This window comes from Rhinoderma darwinii, chromosome 7, assembly GCF_050947455.1.
Source record: "Rhinoderma darwinii isolate aRhiDar2 chromosome 7, aRhiDar2.hap1, whole genome shotgun sequence".
Lineage (NCBI taxonomy): Eukaryota > Metazoa > Chordata > Amphibia > Anura > Rhinodermatidae > Rhinoderma > Rhinoderma darwinii.
In genome coordinates, this window is record NC_134693.1 from 94,027,822 (window position 1) to 94,042,831 (window position 15,010).

At 43.2% G+C, this 15,010-nt stretch overlaps 1 protein-coding gene and 1 long non-coding RNA gene across 3 annotated transcripts in view; one reads left to right on the forward strand and one right to left on the reverse strand.

Annotated features, from left to right (window-relative positions):
* Positions 1-252: 252 nt before the first annotated feature.
* LOC142658038 (uncharacterized) lies at positions 253-13,460 on the reverse strand. Its single transcript, XR_012850024.1, has 3 exons — positions 13,124-13,460; positions 530-670; positions 253-412 (listed from the first exon to the last, which is right to left on the reverse strand). It is a non-coding gene; the product is annotated as an uncharacterized LOC142658038 (long non-coding RNA).
* The window catches only part of HMGXB4 (HMG-box containing 4), a 58,638-nt gene continuing 56,958 nt past the window's right edge, over positions 13,331-15,010 (forward strand). Inside the window, exon 1 of one of the 2 annotated variants that reach the window (XM_075833696.1) lies at positions 13,331-13,451. The gene's annotated coding sequence lies outside the window, so the exon portion shown is untranslated. The other variant, XM_075833697.1, reaches the window with a different exon arrangement.

Consider the following 15,010-nt stretch of genomic DNA (forward strand, 5'->3'; position numbering starts at 1 on the left):
TACTCATGTATATGTATGTACATAAATCATATGCATATAGTCAGGTGAAAAAATATATATATATATATATATATATATATAAAAATTCTCTGTGTGAAAAGTACATAGGTGCTAATATAATAAATACATAAGGGTATAAAAATATACATTTCAATACTAAAGTGCAATAGTGCAAGAATTCATAAAATCTACAAAATTGTTACAAATTATACATTTCATTATTTTATTATTATTCTATGCTGCCATATATAGATTACTATAGGAGTTAGACAACATCTGAAGAGCAAGTTGTTCTATATATATAAATCACTGTAACACAACGCTTCGGCATAATTTGTTGTCTTTCACTGCAGAAATAATGCATCACTGTATATCGATAGTATTTCATACACGTCTACGTCTGGAAGAGAAACTAGGAGAGAAGAGGAACATATGTTAAAATCACAAAAGTATTATTACATCACAAAATTAAATTAAAAAAATGATGCCACACAAACACATACACAGTGATCAGAGAAACGCGGCATACCCATGCGATTCGTTTAAGCCTCTCGGCTGCATGGTCTTCAAAGTCCAGATCCATTTACTTTCCAATCTCAATAATTTCTTCATCAAATCTCCACCTCTTATATTTAATTCCACATGGTCTATTCCTCGTACCTTTAGTAGTCTGGAATTACAATTGTGAAACTGTTTAAAATGGCGTGGAATCGTTTTCAATTTTTCTATTTTATCAGTATCATGGACCTCCTTTGCAGATTCAATATCCCGCACATGTTCACGTACTCTGATTCGAAATTCGCGTGTGGTCAGTCCTATGTATACTTTATTACATGGACACACTGCATAATATACCACCCCGCGTGTAGCACATGTAATGTGCCACACAATTTTGAATGTTTTACTTCTCTCAGAGTCAGTAAACTCTTCTGCACGTTCAATATTGGGACATGAAATGCATCCTCCACAAGGGGAACACCCCCATTTAGGGCCTTTGGTCCCAAAGAATCTAATTCCCTGTGGAACTGGGGTATAAAAGTACTAACCCATGTAGCTGAGACTCCAAGAATGGCGGCCGGCCCCAACGCCCCTATACGTATATATTACACTTGGTGGATTCATCATCAACATGCCTCAATCTAGTGCGCATGCGCTGGCGTCCTTAGCAACTCACTAGGAGTCGGCATCTTGATGTGCGCGGGATGAAGGGCGCCGCTGTGACATCATCACGCGGCGCACTCATCGCGTATCACATGATGCCCACACCATGTGATGTTTGTCTACTGACAAACGCGGACATGACGCCACAGCTGATTGAGGTAATTGTATTATACAATATTTTCACCTGGCCAATCATTCCCTGATTGGTCCCTAGGCTAGATAAATAGGAGGGATATACTTGTAGATGCCACCCCCAGACGAAGGCGGAAGCCGAAACGCGTTGGGGCCGGCCGCCATTCTTGGAGTCTCAGCTACATGGGTTAGTACTTTGGTAGTACTCCTTGGTTTATTGTTCACTGCTTCTTGGTATTTGGGCTCTTACATATACATGGTTAACTCCCCAGTATCTATACATACATGAGCTCTCCTCTTTGGACATTATAACACATTGTTCATTTAGTCCTGTTCTCAATTGTACCTTTCATGCATGGGAGTAACATCCCTCTCACCGTTTTTTGAAGCAGTTTAACATATTACCTGTAGCCTGTATACCTCACCTTATCTACATCATGCTACCTATATTGTTGTTTTGAGGTATACTGTAATATGTCCTTACCTACATGACTATATTTGATCTATATTGACCCATGTGGCGGCCATGCTTTTATTTGTGATTCATTTTTAGAAACTCGTTTTGTGTAAACAGTGTAATATTGTTAAATAAAAAGATTATGTATTTTTGGACTTCGAGACTCCTTGGTTCTTCTTTTGTTTGGTGCACAATAAAGCAGCAGTAGCCTAGCATCACCAGGGTAGGAAGGGCCACTGTTTTTGGCCTTTCCCCTCCTGATAATACCAGCCTGCGGCCACCCTAGTGGCCGGCCATCACTACAGATGGTCAGGTACTGGATCGTACCCGGCTCTTCCCAGCACCCCTGGTGGCGGTGGGTACCGGGGTAATAAAGGGGGTTAGTGTTCGCCTCTGCATCGGCTAACACTAAGCCCCGCCTTAGCAATGGATGCTGTCAATCAGCCGGCGGCCATTACTAAGGCGGTAGTAATATAGTTTAAAAAAAAACACAAAGACATAGAAAAAATATTTTATTGAAATTAAAAAAAAAACCCACACAGCCCTCATTAACCATTTTATTGATAATAAAAAAAAAGCTGTCATCGAAGTAGTCCTGGAATCCGACGTAGTCCAGCGACCGTACATGTAAGAAAACACACAAAAAATGATTAGTAACACATGTGTTAGGCTTAGATACAGGGCCCATGTGTGATACTGTCTGTGGGACCCTGTATCTAAGCCTACCACAACGTAGGCTTAGATACAGGGTCCAGCAGACAGTAATCTTATACAGTATAAGATTACTGTGTGCTGGGGCCCTGATTGGCTTAGATACAGGGCCCAGCAGACAGGATCACGCATGGGCCATGTATCTAAGCCTACCATGTGATTGGCTTAGATACAGGGCCCAGCAGACAGGATCACGCATGGGCCATGTATCGAAGCCTACCATGTGATTGGCTTAGATACAGGGCCCAGCAGACAGGATCACACAATCTGTGATCCTGTCTCATGGGCCCCCTAAGCCTGCTACATCGTAGGCTTAGGGGTTGTACAGTCCCTAAACATTGATGGCCTATCCTCAGGATAGGCCATCAATAGCTGATGTGTCTCTCGGGACCCGCAAATCAGCTGTTTTGAAGGGGCCGCAGCACTCGTACGAGCGCTGCTTCCCCCTCATTTCACTACTCGCCCACACTGTGAATCGCCGACACAGATTCACAGTGTGACCGGAATGAAGTGACAGGAATGAAGGGGAGCAGCTCTCGTACGAGTGCTGCGGCCCCTTCAAAACAGCTGATTGGCGGGTCCCGGGAGTCTGACCCCGCCAGTCAGGCCTAACCTTACCTTCCTCTTCGGCCGTGGCGGGAGTTCTGCCGTCTCGATGCTGTGCGCGGCGCATAGCGCTGTGACGTCATGCGCTGCGCACAGCGCTTGACGTCAGGACCTCCGCTGCGAACCAGGAAGGTAAGTAAAGTATGTTACTATAGTAACAGGGGCCCGTGGCCCGAGTTACTATAGTAACTTTTTATTGATGTGGTGCGGGGGGCCGTGGGCCCCCCTGGCTTCGGGGCCCGGTCGCAATTGCGACCACTGCGACCCCTATAGCTACACCAGTGCCAAGGGGGCTCGATCTACCATATATTTTGGGGTTGTCCCCATCTTGTCAACTTTTGGACCGACATTTTTTAGTTACTCTCAGCGGTTATAGGTATGCCCATACCCCAAGATCCCTGTCTAGATTTACTATCTTTGGAAATAGAAAGGATCCCGCCTGTTTCTCAACGCCTAGTGTGCCATGTTTTTCTCCCAGCCAAACTTTTGATAGCTAAGGCCTGGAAGTCCCCGACATCCCCCACATGTGAGGAGGTTGTGGCCAGGGTGTCAACACACTGTGTATATGAACGTATCTTCTATCTTAGACAAAATAGATATACTTCTTATATTGCCTTCTGGAATCCTTGGATATTGTATCATAAAGTGGCATTGGAGATGACACATGTACCTGCAATTTCCCCTCCCTCTCCTCCTTTCTCCTGATTCCCCCCCCCCCTTTTTTTTTTCTTTTTTTTTAATGTTCTATGTTGATTGTTAAGTGGACATGATTGATCAGTGCTACCAGCACCGTTGTACCACTAGTTTATGAATGCACTGAAAATATGTGTCAATGTTATCATATTTGAAAATGTTCAACAAAAAATGAATGTTGAAAAAAATAATAATAATTTTAAAAAAAAATGTTTCACCACATTCTGAGACAGAACTTTTTTTTATATTTTTGTCTAAGCGGTGTGAGGGCTTATTTTTTGCGGGACGAGTTATAGCTTTTATTGGTACATGCAACTTTTTGATAATTTTTTATTATATTTTTTTAAAGCTAATCTGAACAAAAAACAGCGATTTAGGCTATTTACGGATTCTTTTTTTCCGGCCTTCCCAGTGAGTTAACCCCTTCCCTCTTTAGCCACTTTTGACCTTCCTGACAGAGCCTCATTTTTCAAATCTGACATGTTTCACTTTATGTGGTAATAACGTCGGAATGCTTGTACCTATCCAAGCGATTCTTAGATTGTTTTCTCGTGACACATTGGACTTTAAGATAGTGGTAAAATTTGGTCGATACATTCAGTATTTAATTGTGCAAAACACCAAAATATAGTGAAAAATTGCAAAAATTAGCATTTTTATCAATTTCAATGTATCTGCTTGTAAGACAGGCAGTTATACCACACAAAATTGTTGCTAATTAACATCCCCCATATGTCTACTTTAGTTTGGCATCGTTTTTTGAACATCCTTTTATTTTTCTAGGACGTTACAAGGCTTAGAACTTTAGCAGCAATTTCTCCCATTTTCAAGAAAATTTCAAAAGGCTATTTTTACAGGAGGCAGTTCAGTTCTGAAGTGGCTTTGAGGGCCTTATATATTAGAAACCCCCAATAAGTCACCCCATTTTAAAAACTGCACCCCTCAAAGAATTCAAAACAGCATTTAGAAAGTTTCTTAACCCTTTAGACGTTTCACACTAATTAAAGCAATGTAGAGGTGAAATTTACAAATTTCATTTTTTTTGCAGAAATTCATTTTGAATCAATTTTTTTTGTAACATAGAAAGTTTCACCAGAAAAATGATACTCGATATTTATTGCCCAGATTCTGCAGTTTTTAGAAATATCCCACATGCGGCCCTAGCGTGCTTATGGACTGAAGCACCGGCCTCAGAAGCAAAGGAGCACCTAGAGGATTTTGGGGCCTTGTATTTATTAGAATATATTTTAGCCACCATATCAGGTTTGAAGGACTCTTGCGGTGCCAAAACAGTAGAAACCCCCCACAAGTGACCCCATTTTGGAAACTACATTTAAATTAAATTATCTAGGGTTATAGTGAGAATTTTGACCCCACAGGTTTTTTGCAGAAATTATTGGAAGTAGGACGTGAAAATGAAAATCTAAATTTTTTCCAATAAAACGTAGGTTTAGCTAATTTCTTTTCATTCCCACAAGGACTAAAAGAGAAAAAGCACCACAACATTTGTAGAGCAGTTTGTCCCGAGTAAAACAGTAGCCCACATGTGGTCATACACTGCTCTTTAGACACACGGTAGAGCTTAGAAGGGAAGGAAGGCCATTTGGCTTTTGGAGCTCAAATTTAGCAGGAATGGTTTGCGGAGGCCATGTCGCATTTGCAAAGCCCCTGAGGGGACAAAACAGTGGAAACCCTCACGAGTGACCCCATTTTGGAAACTACACCACTTGAGGAAATTATCTAGGGGTATAGTGAGCAGTTTGACCCCACAGGCTTTTTGCAGAATTTATTGGAAGTAGGCCGTGAAAATGAAAATCTAAATTTTAACCAATAAAACGTATGTTTAGCTAAATTTTTCATTCCCACAAGGACTAAAGGAGAAAAAGCACCACAACATTTGTAGAGCAGTTTCTCCCGAGTAAAACAGTACCCCACATGTGGTCATATCATAAACGGCTGTTTGGACACACGGCAGGGCTCAAAAGGGAAAGAACACAATTTGGAGTTCAAATGTAACTGGAATGGTTTGCGGTGGCCATGTCAAATTTGCAAAGCCCCTGAGTGGTCAAAACAGTGGAAACCCCCAAGAGTGACTCCATGTGGGAAACTACACCCCTCAATGAATTTATCTAGGGGTATAGTGAGCATTTTGACCCCACAGGCTTTTTGCAGAATTTATTGGAAGTAGGCCGTGAAAATGAAAATCTAAATTTTAACCAATAAAACGTAGGTTTAGCTAATTTTTTTTCATTCCCACAAGGACTAAAGGAGAAAAAGCAAAGCCCCTGAGTGGTCAAAATAGTGGAAAACCCCCAAGAGTGACTCCATGTGGGAAACTACTCCCCTCAAGGAATTTATCTAGGGGTATAGTGAGCATTTAAAAAAATGTTTCAATTAAAAATCCATGGATGTGTGATAAACTTTGAAGCACTCTTTTATGCACAGGCCAGGTTTGTCGGGACAGGTTTCACAATGATAAGTTGTGTCTCGTCTTCTCCCCCTTTTGCAACACACTTTACACCTTTTTTGGCACCTTCCCTTTTTACCAGTGGAGGGGATTTCGCCAGGAAAGTGTTGCCCTGGTACAATATGTGGACCATCGCATCTAGAAGTACTGGGGCCCACCCCTTCCTGGTTCCCAAATACAAGGGCCTTGATAACCGCTTCTTGAAACTGAAGGAATGTCCCTGTCCGGCCTGCACATTGGTATAGAACGTAAGCGTTATACAATGCCATCTGTACCATGTGCACGGCCAGCTTTTTGTACCACACCTTTGTTTTACGCATGCCACTGTATGGCTTCAGTACTTGATCAGAGAGATCAACACCTCCCATGTACTTATTGTAGCCGAGGATGCAGTCTGGCTTGGGGGTCATTGTGGTGCTACCTCGGACAGGGACAGGGGTGCTGCCACTACCGTGTATTGTGGTCAAAATAAGGACGTCCCTCTTGTCCTTATACTTGACCAGCAACAAGTTATCTCTGTGTAGTGCCCTGCTTTCTCCTTTTCTTAGGGGTTGCCCACTCAGATTTTTAGAGAGGCCTCTCTGATTTTTGCGCACGGTGCCGCATGCTACAGTACTTCTGGTGGAGAGGCATTTAAATAGTGGGATGCTGGTATAGAAGTTACTCACGTAAGGGCCGATTCACATGAACGTGAATTGCGTCCGTGCAGGCCGCGTGGTTTTCACGCGGCTCGCATGGACCAATAGAAGTATATGGGGCAGTACAGACAGTCCGTGCTTTTTGCGCAGCGTTTGTCCGCTGCGTAAAAAGCGCGACATGTTCAATATCTCGGCGTTTTTCGCGCAGCACGCACCCATTGAAGTCAATGGGTGCGAGAAAACCATGCATGCCGCACGGAAGCACTTCCGTGCAAACTGGCTGTTTCGCGCAACAGCTGTCAAAAGGATGAATGTAAACAGAAAAGCACCACGTGCTTTTCTGTTTACAAACATCCAAATGGAGTGTCATAATGATGGCGGCTGCACGAAAACCACACAGCCGCGCATCATATGCTGCTGCCACACGGAGCTGTCAAGTGGCTTTTGCGCAGGCAAAACGCTGCGCATTTTGCGTGTGCAAAAACGCCACGTTCGTCTGAATCAGCCCTAAAGGTGATAACCCTGGTCCAGCAGTGGGTGCACCAAGTCCCACACTATTTTTCCACTAACTCCCAGGACAGGGGGCATTCTGCAGGTTCTATCCTGGTGTCCTTCCCTTCATAAACCCGAAACCTGTAGGTGTACCCTGAGCTGCTCTCGCACAGCTTGTACATTTTAATTCCATACATCGCCCTCTTACTTGGCAGGTATTGGCGGAACTTTAGTCTCCCCTTAAAGAGGCTCTGTCACCAGATTTTGCAACCCCTATCTGCTATTGCAGCAGATAGGTGCTGCAATGTAGATTACAGTAACGTTTTTATTTTTAAAAAACGAGCATTTTTGGCCAAGTTATGACCATTTTTGTAGTTATGCAAATGAGGCTTGCAAAAGTACAACTGGGCGTGTTGAAAAGTAAAAGTACAACTGGGCGTGTATTATGTGCGTACATCGGGGCGTTTTTACTACTTTTACTAGCTGGGCGTTCTGATGAGAAGTATCATCCACTTCTCTTCAGAACGCCCAGCTTCTGGCAGTGCAGATCTGTGACGTCACTCACAGGTCCTGCATCGTGTCGGCCACATCGGCTACAATTGATTCTGCAGCAGCATCAGCGTTTGCAGGTAAGTAGCTACATCGATTTACCTGCAAACGCCGATGCTGCTGCAGAATCATCTGTAGCCTCTGGTGCCGATGTGTCCTCGCTCGTCTGACACGATGCAGGACCTGGGGAAGTGACGTCACAGCGTGATCTCTCGAGAACACGCTGTGTGTCTGCACTGCCAGAAGCTTGGCGTTCTGAAGAGAAGTGGATGATACTTCTCATCAGAACGCCCAGCTAGTAAAAGTAGTAAAAACGCCCCGATGTACGCACATAATACACGCCCAGTTGTACTTTTACTTTTCAACACGCCCAGTTGTACTTTTGCAAGCCTCATTTGCATAAATACAAAAATGGCCATAACTTGGCCAAAAATGCTCGTTTTTTAAAAATAAAAACGTTACTGTAATCTACATTGCAGCGCCGATCTGCTGCAATAGCAGATAGGGGTTGCAAAATCTGGTGACAGAGCCTCTTTAAAATGTACAAGGGACTCGTCTATTGCTATGTTCTTTTCGGGGGTGTACACTTCCTGAAATTTGATGCAGAAATAATCAATCATTGGCCTGATTTTGAATAGGCGGTCGTATGTGGGGTCATCACGGTGCGGGCACTGTGCATTAACATTATAATGCAAAAAATTTCAGAATAATTTCAAATCGTGTCCAGGTCATTGCCATGCGGTATAATGGGGTGCTGTATAAAATGTCCGCACTCCAGTATTGCCTAATCTCTGTTTTTTTACTACGCCCATATGTAGGACAAGGCCCCAAAATGTCATCATCTCCGCTGCTTCTATGGGGGTCCACCTAGCAAATGATGACGTGGGGTTTTGGGATAAAAATAGTTGGGCGTATAAATTTGTCTGGGCCGCCATTACATTAACAAAATCCTCAGAGAAAAAGAGTTTGAAATAGTCAATTTCTGCGAGGCCTACAGTCTCAAACCGAATTCCTGAGCTCCCTGTGAAATCTGCAATGTGAGGCTCATAATTATCAGGGGGTGGGTTCCACAGGGTATCACTCATTTGGGGGGTTGCCTCAGCTGATGTCCTGGGTCGTCTTTGTGGGGGTTCCTCATCACTGGATGAGGTCAAGAGGAATGGGGCAATTTCCTCTTCTCCCTCGCTGGTCGATTAAGTGTCAGGCTGGGTTCACACGACCTATTTTCAGGCGTAAACGAGGCGTATTATGCCTCGATTTACTCCTGAAAATAGGGCTACAATACGTCGGCAAACATCTGCCCATTCATTTGAATGGGTTTGCCGACGTACTGTGCCGACGACCAGTAATTTACGCGTCGTCGTTTGACAGCTGTCAAATGACGATGCGTAAAATGACTGCCTCGGCAAAGAAGTGCAGGGCACTACTTTGCAACGTAATTTGAGCCGTTCTTCATTGAAGTCAATGAAGAGCAGCTCAAGATTACGGGCGTCAAAGACGCCTCGCATAATGCGAGGAGGAGCTTTTACGTCTGAAACGACGCAGCTGTTTTCTCCTGAAAACAGTCTGTCTTTTGAGACGTAAAAGCAAGCTAGCGTGTACACATACCCTCAGAGGCCAGGATGGCATATGCCTCCTCAGCTGAGTAGACCCTTTGAGATGATTGGGACATTTTTATTAGGGGGTATGTAGTGCTTCAACACGTGTAATACTCTTTATAGAGGTGGTTGTGTATGTTGTGCTTTTACACGTGTAATATGAAATCTATAGGGAAAAAAGAAAAAGAGAAGAATAAGAAAAATGTAGGAGAAAGAAATTTATTCAACGTTCAATATAGAACTGTAAAAATAATTGAGCTACAACTGTGTCGCTACGCTATCAAAAATTTTGTGAACAAATTTCAGTTCAAATAAACTGAATGTCCGTCACTAAACGGACGCTGACTATAAGATGTCAATTTATACTAAAACTGTTGCTACACTATCACAAATTTAGTGAACGAACTTCAGTTAAAAAAAACTGAATGTCCGTCACTAAATAGATGCTGACTATAAGATGTAAATTTATTCAAACTGTATAAAAAATATATAGCTATAACTTCTGCTATATATTTTTTTTTACAAAATAGACGTCAGTAAACGTCCGCTACTCTAATGCTACTCTTTTTTTTTACAGTTTTATAAAAACAAAAAAAAAAGGCCAAAAAAAACCCTGCGTAAACAAGTTACCACTGAGGCTGATTATTAGAATCAGCACTCAGTAGCCGCAGGGTGCACGCAATAAAAAGGTGCAGTAATAAAAAAAGGCCAAAAAGTAAAAAAACTTGTGGCAAAAAAAATTACCACGGATGCTGATCAGTGATGGCGGTCACTGATCAGCACTCAGTGGCCGCAGGGAACACACAGGGAGGTGCAAAAATACAGCAAAAAAAAAATTCCTGTGCCAAAAATTGGCGGTCAGTGAGGGCGGTCACTGATCCGCACTCAGCGGCCACAGGACGTAAAACGGGAAAGAGGGGGGAGGGTACAGGGATAAGAAGTTTAGGAAAAAACAAGTGCTGCTGCTAAAAAAAATAAAAAAAATCAGCAGCAGCACAGAGGATGATGATGATGACGGTTCACTCTTCAGCAGGAAGTAGTCGGATGAAGACGTCACAGCAGGATCGCAGCACAGAAGGCCTCAGATTCGGTAAGTATGGCTTCACAGACGGTCACACCAGCTCTGCTCACCGTTCCTAACCGGAATGAGGTGGGCAGAGCCGGTGGAGGGTGTTTCAAGCACCCGCCATGGCTGCGATTGGTCGGTCGGTACAGACCCACGAATCGTAGCGATCGGGACGGTGGCATCACTGCCAACTCATCATCGCTACATGGCAGGGATTGGTGCTGTCCTAGGCAGTACCAATCACCACTATATCACTGTGCCCTGTGGCACAGTGATTGGCGAAAACCGCAAACAGCCGCAATTGGTCGGTCTGAATTGACCGGCCAATTGCAGCGATCACCGATGCGGGGCGGGTGAGCCACCCCCCTAGGCCTCGTGTAAAGATGGCCTGCTGTTATGAACAGCAGCCATCTTTACTTTGTAACTTTTATTTTTGACACTGTAACCCAAATGTCGGGAAGGCGTTAAATAAGAAGTAATAAACAGTACCAACATTACCCACGTGGACAGCAGTTTTAATATTTTTTCCTGTTATGCAAAAGATAGCCTTTGAGTAAACGGAGTAAGGGCCAGTTCACACGTTGCGTAAATACTGCGGATTTTCCGCAACGGAATTCGTTGCAGAAAATCCGCAGCAAATACAGTAGCAGCAAAGTGGATGAGATAAAACAATCTCATCCATGCTGCGTAAACACTGAGCCGAAAAAACTGACCTGCGGTGAAGAGTTTTATTCTGCAGCATGTCAATTGTATTTGCGTAAACGCGCCCTATCTGTTGCGAGTTTTCCCCATTGTAATCAATGCGGAGGTAAACTTTGCAACAAATGGCAGTTGTGTTTTTTGCGGTGGGTTCGCAGCAATCCTGTCGCAAAAAAACGCCACTCAGAAAACAGACAATATTTATACTTACCTAGAGATCTGTGTTTTATCCTCCTGGCATGACGCTTCATCTCATGTGACCTCCGCTGCAGCCAATCACAGGCTGTAACGGTGGTCACATGGATGAAACGTCATGCCAGGAGGCCGGCTAAGTGCTGCATTTTTTCGCAGCAGACCTTCCAGGCGAGAAACTGCCCCACAGTTTGGTGCGGTTTTTCGCCCCAAATTCCCTGCGACGCACAGGGTGGATACGCTGCGTTCTTTTACGCAGCGTATCCGCTCCGTGAGAACTCAGCCTAAAAGTAATTTCACATTACATTCTGCCCATCCGTGTAATGTATGCACCGGGGAAGCTCCCAGAAAGTATGGTAAACAGACCCATACACCTGATGGAGGTTAAAAAAGCCTCAGTTTGGGGGGTACTGCGCTATTTTATGCAGTGGCGTCCAGTAAAAAAATTATACTGTATGTTTTTTGTGTCCATTTAAAATATGCGCCAGGAGCTTTTCCGCCGCATATGATAAATGGACAGGCAGGACGTAATGTGAAAACAGCCTTAACAAAACATAGGCCTTGTTCACTCTGTGCTAAAAAAATCGGAAGCAGAATGCCTCCAAACATCTGCCCATTGGGAAAACGGCATTCTGTTCCAACGGGGCGTTTTTTAATACGGCCACGAAAAAGAAGTGCATGTCACTTCTTCAGACGTTTTTGGGGCAATTTTTCATAGATTCTATAGAAAAACAGCTCCAAAAACGGCTGTTAAAAACGCAGTGATAACCGCGACTTTGAATAAAAAAATGGCTGAAAATCAGTAGATGTTTTCCCTTGAAAACCGCTCCGTATTTTGAGATGTTTTTTACTTTGTGCGTGCACATACCCTTAAAAACACTAGTGTTTTTGTAAAGTTCTTTTTAAACTACAGGCGCTTTTGACGCGTATTCATCGCGTTTTTTGTCGCTCAATCAGAACTCCCATTGACTACAGAAATTAGGTGCGATTTTGGCGCATTTTCAGCGCGTTTTACGTGACGAAGAATTGACCTGACATTACTTTTTTTACGCGACACATTTTTTAACAAAACGTGTCATATGCAATTTACCATTGATGTCAATGGGACGGTTAAACCAAGCATTTTTTACACGTTTTTTGGCGTTACAAATGCACAAACAAAAGCACCAAATGCCGACAATACATAAAAATGATGAATGGAGTGGGGGGCACCAAAGGCCAATTTCGCACAGGGCACCCTGTAGCCTAAGGCCGGCCATGCGCATGCGCAATACATAGCGAAACAGCAGAGGCTGTAATGAACGGCTCGCGTTTATGGTCTATGCCCTGTAGCTGCCGTATTCCATCTGTGTACGTCACGATAAGAGACACATACACAGATCAAATAAAATATGCCAGCCCCCAGTAAATGAAAAAAGTGTTAATAAAAAAAACATTTCATGTGAAAAAATAACGTACATATAAAATTTGATTAAATAAAAACACGTTAATTTAAAAAAAAATTCATGACACCTTATAGGATTGTACTTGCAGCCACAACATTGCTGCTGACCACTGAGTAGCACAGCTTACAAATATTCTTCTATATGTTATAACGTACACTATAGTCAAGTACATAGAGGACAACACCAGTTTTATTAAACCAGAGAATCTGGGAATCACCTAATATTCCTCTGACCTGCTGAGACTCAACAGGTAGCCGTCATCTTCTCCGTTCACACATGTGTCCCCACATTTACATTTTTAGTCACCTCAGACACCCAAAACTCTTTTGTCTTCCCCTTGTACTCGCAGGGCGGGAGATAAACAATGCAGCCGTCCAATCAGGGTGCTCGGTATAGTCAGGCTGACCAATCAGACGTCTGTGTGTTACCAGTTGTTCGAAGTGAACGTCGTGACGCTCTTATGTCCGTGGCTCGGTTTGTCTCCTCCATGATGGCGGGAAGCTGGAGGAGCTTAGCGGAATGAAACCGGCAAACAGCGTCCAGAGGTGGGGAGTGAATAGTCTGTAAAGCGGGGAGCTCATGACTTGTTTTTTTATGCTCCTTTATAGCTGTGTTGTGATGCGGACTGCAGTGTACAAAGAGTGGATATGTTATAGTGCGGATGTGAGAGCTGTTTATCAGGTACCCTCCTGGCAGATGAGTAAATGTACTGGTTGTGTTATTGACATTTGCACTCGCACAGGGTTGCAACTACCCTGCTGGGTACTGCTTGTCTATATGCACAGGTCAGCTACTGCCCTAAACTGGCTATAGAAGTGCTGATCTGTGTTATAAAAAATAAATACAAATCCTAAGAATTAATTACCAGCATGCCTAATAGCTTAATATTAGAGAGATTTAGATTTTTTTTGTATATACATTCTTCTTAGAAGGAATATGAAAGTGTGGGCATCCCATTCTAAAGATGCCCTCATTTAAAACACCGTATTAATTCAGTGGCACTTCAGTCTCCACGACAACTTTTGATCGCAGTAAAATTGTAGGTTACTGCAACCGTCACGTGACCTGCTTGTTTCTATAGTGAACTATGAGGTTTGAGAGAACCTGTGATTTTACTGCGACCAACAGTCGTCATGGAGCCCTAGCCTGAAGTGTACCTATCGTTACGAAGCCAAAATCACACTCTTTAGGCACCTGCAGATGTGTATAATATGTAGAGAAGCCAGATGGTGTCTAAACTGTGATTTTTGGCCCTTTCTTTCATCCCTTTGGAACATGTATTCTCTTGTTTTGGCTTGCAGTTTAAAGGGGTTTTCCAGCTTAAAACATTTATTACCTATCCCCTAGATAGGTGTTAAATCGACCCCCACCGGTCCTCCCCAGCTGCGTAATTGAGACAAGGAGTAGTTTGAATGTAGTTGCCGTCGAGTATGCCGTTTCCTGTGGAATAGTAATAAATGGTTTAGGCTGGACAACCTCACCATTGTAATTTGTTAGTTACTTCTTCAAACTGCCTAATGGATAATTTGTGCTAGTGTTGTGCATCATAGACAGTGGCCAAATGGCAGCTGGTCTCCATGTTTGAGTGGCGATCCAGAAATGTCCCTCACTGTAGATCAGTATGACTGGTTCTCCGCTTTGATATTTACTATCCGCACATTTCCTGTTTCTGCATTACCCAGTGAAAGACTGCTTTTCTCCTGTGCTAGGGTGTGGATAGTCATGGGTTTGTTTGTTTTTTCTTTAAAGGCTAATGCTTTGTGAGAGAATAAGTAGTCTCCGTTAGAGACATTGTAGGATATATATCAATAGAGTTGTACTGTTTAGGAGTCCTCATAAAAGGTGAAATTGTGCCAAATTTATTAAAATGACCCACAGAGTATGATAAATTTGGTGCAATGTGTCAACATTACTGATGTCGCTTCCATGGCCATATGTCGGCATGATGTGTCATCTCTGCAGAAGTGTAGACAAAGACTGATGGGGGATACAGAATTGTATGCTTAGTGGGTGGTCTGAAGAAGACCAAAGGGAGGAAAAAAAAAAAACAACTTCGTAGCCATGTAACAATTTTGGGAAAATATGACCATGTTTTTATGAAATG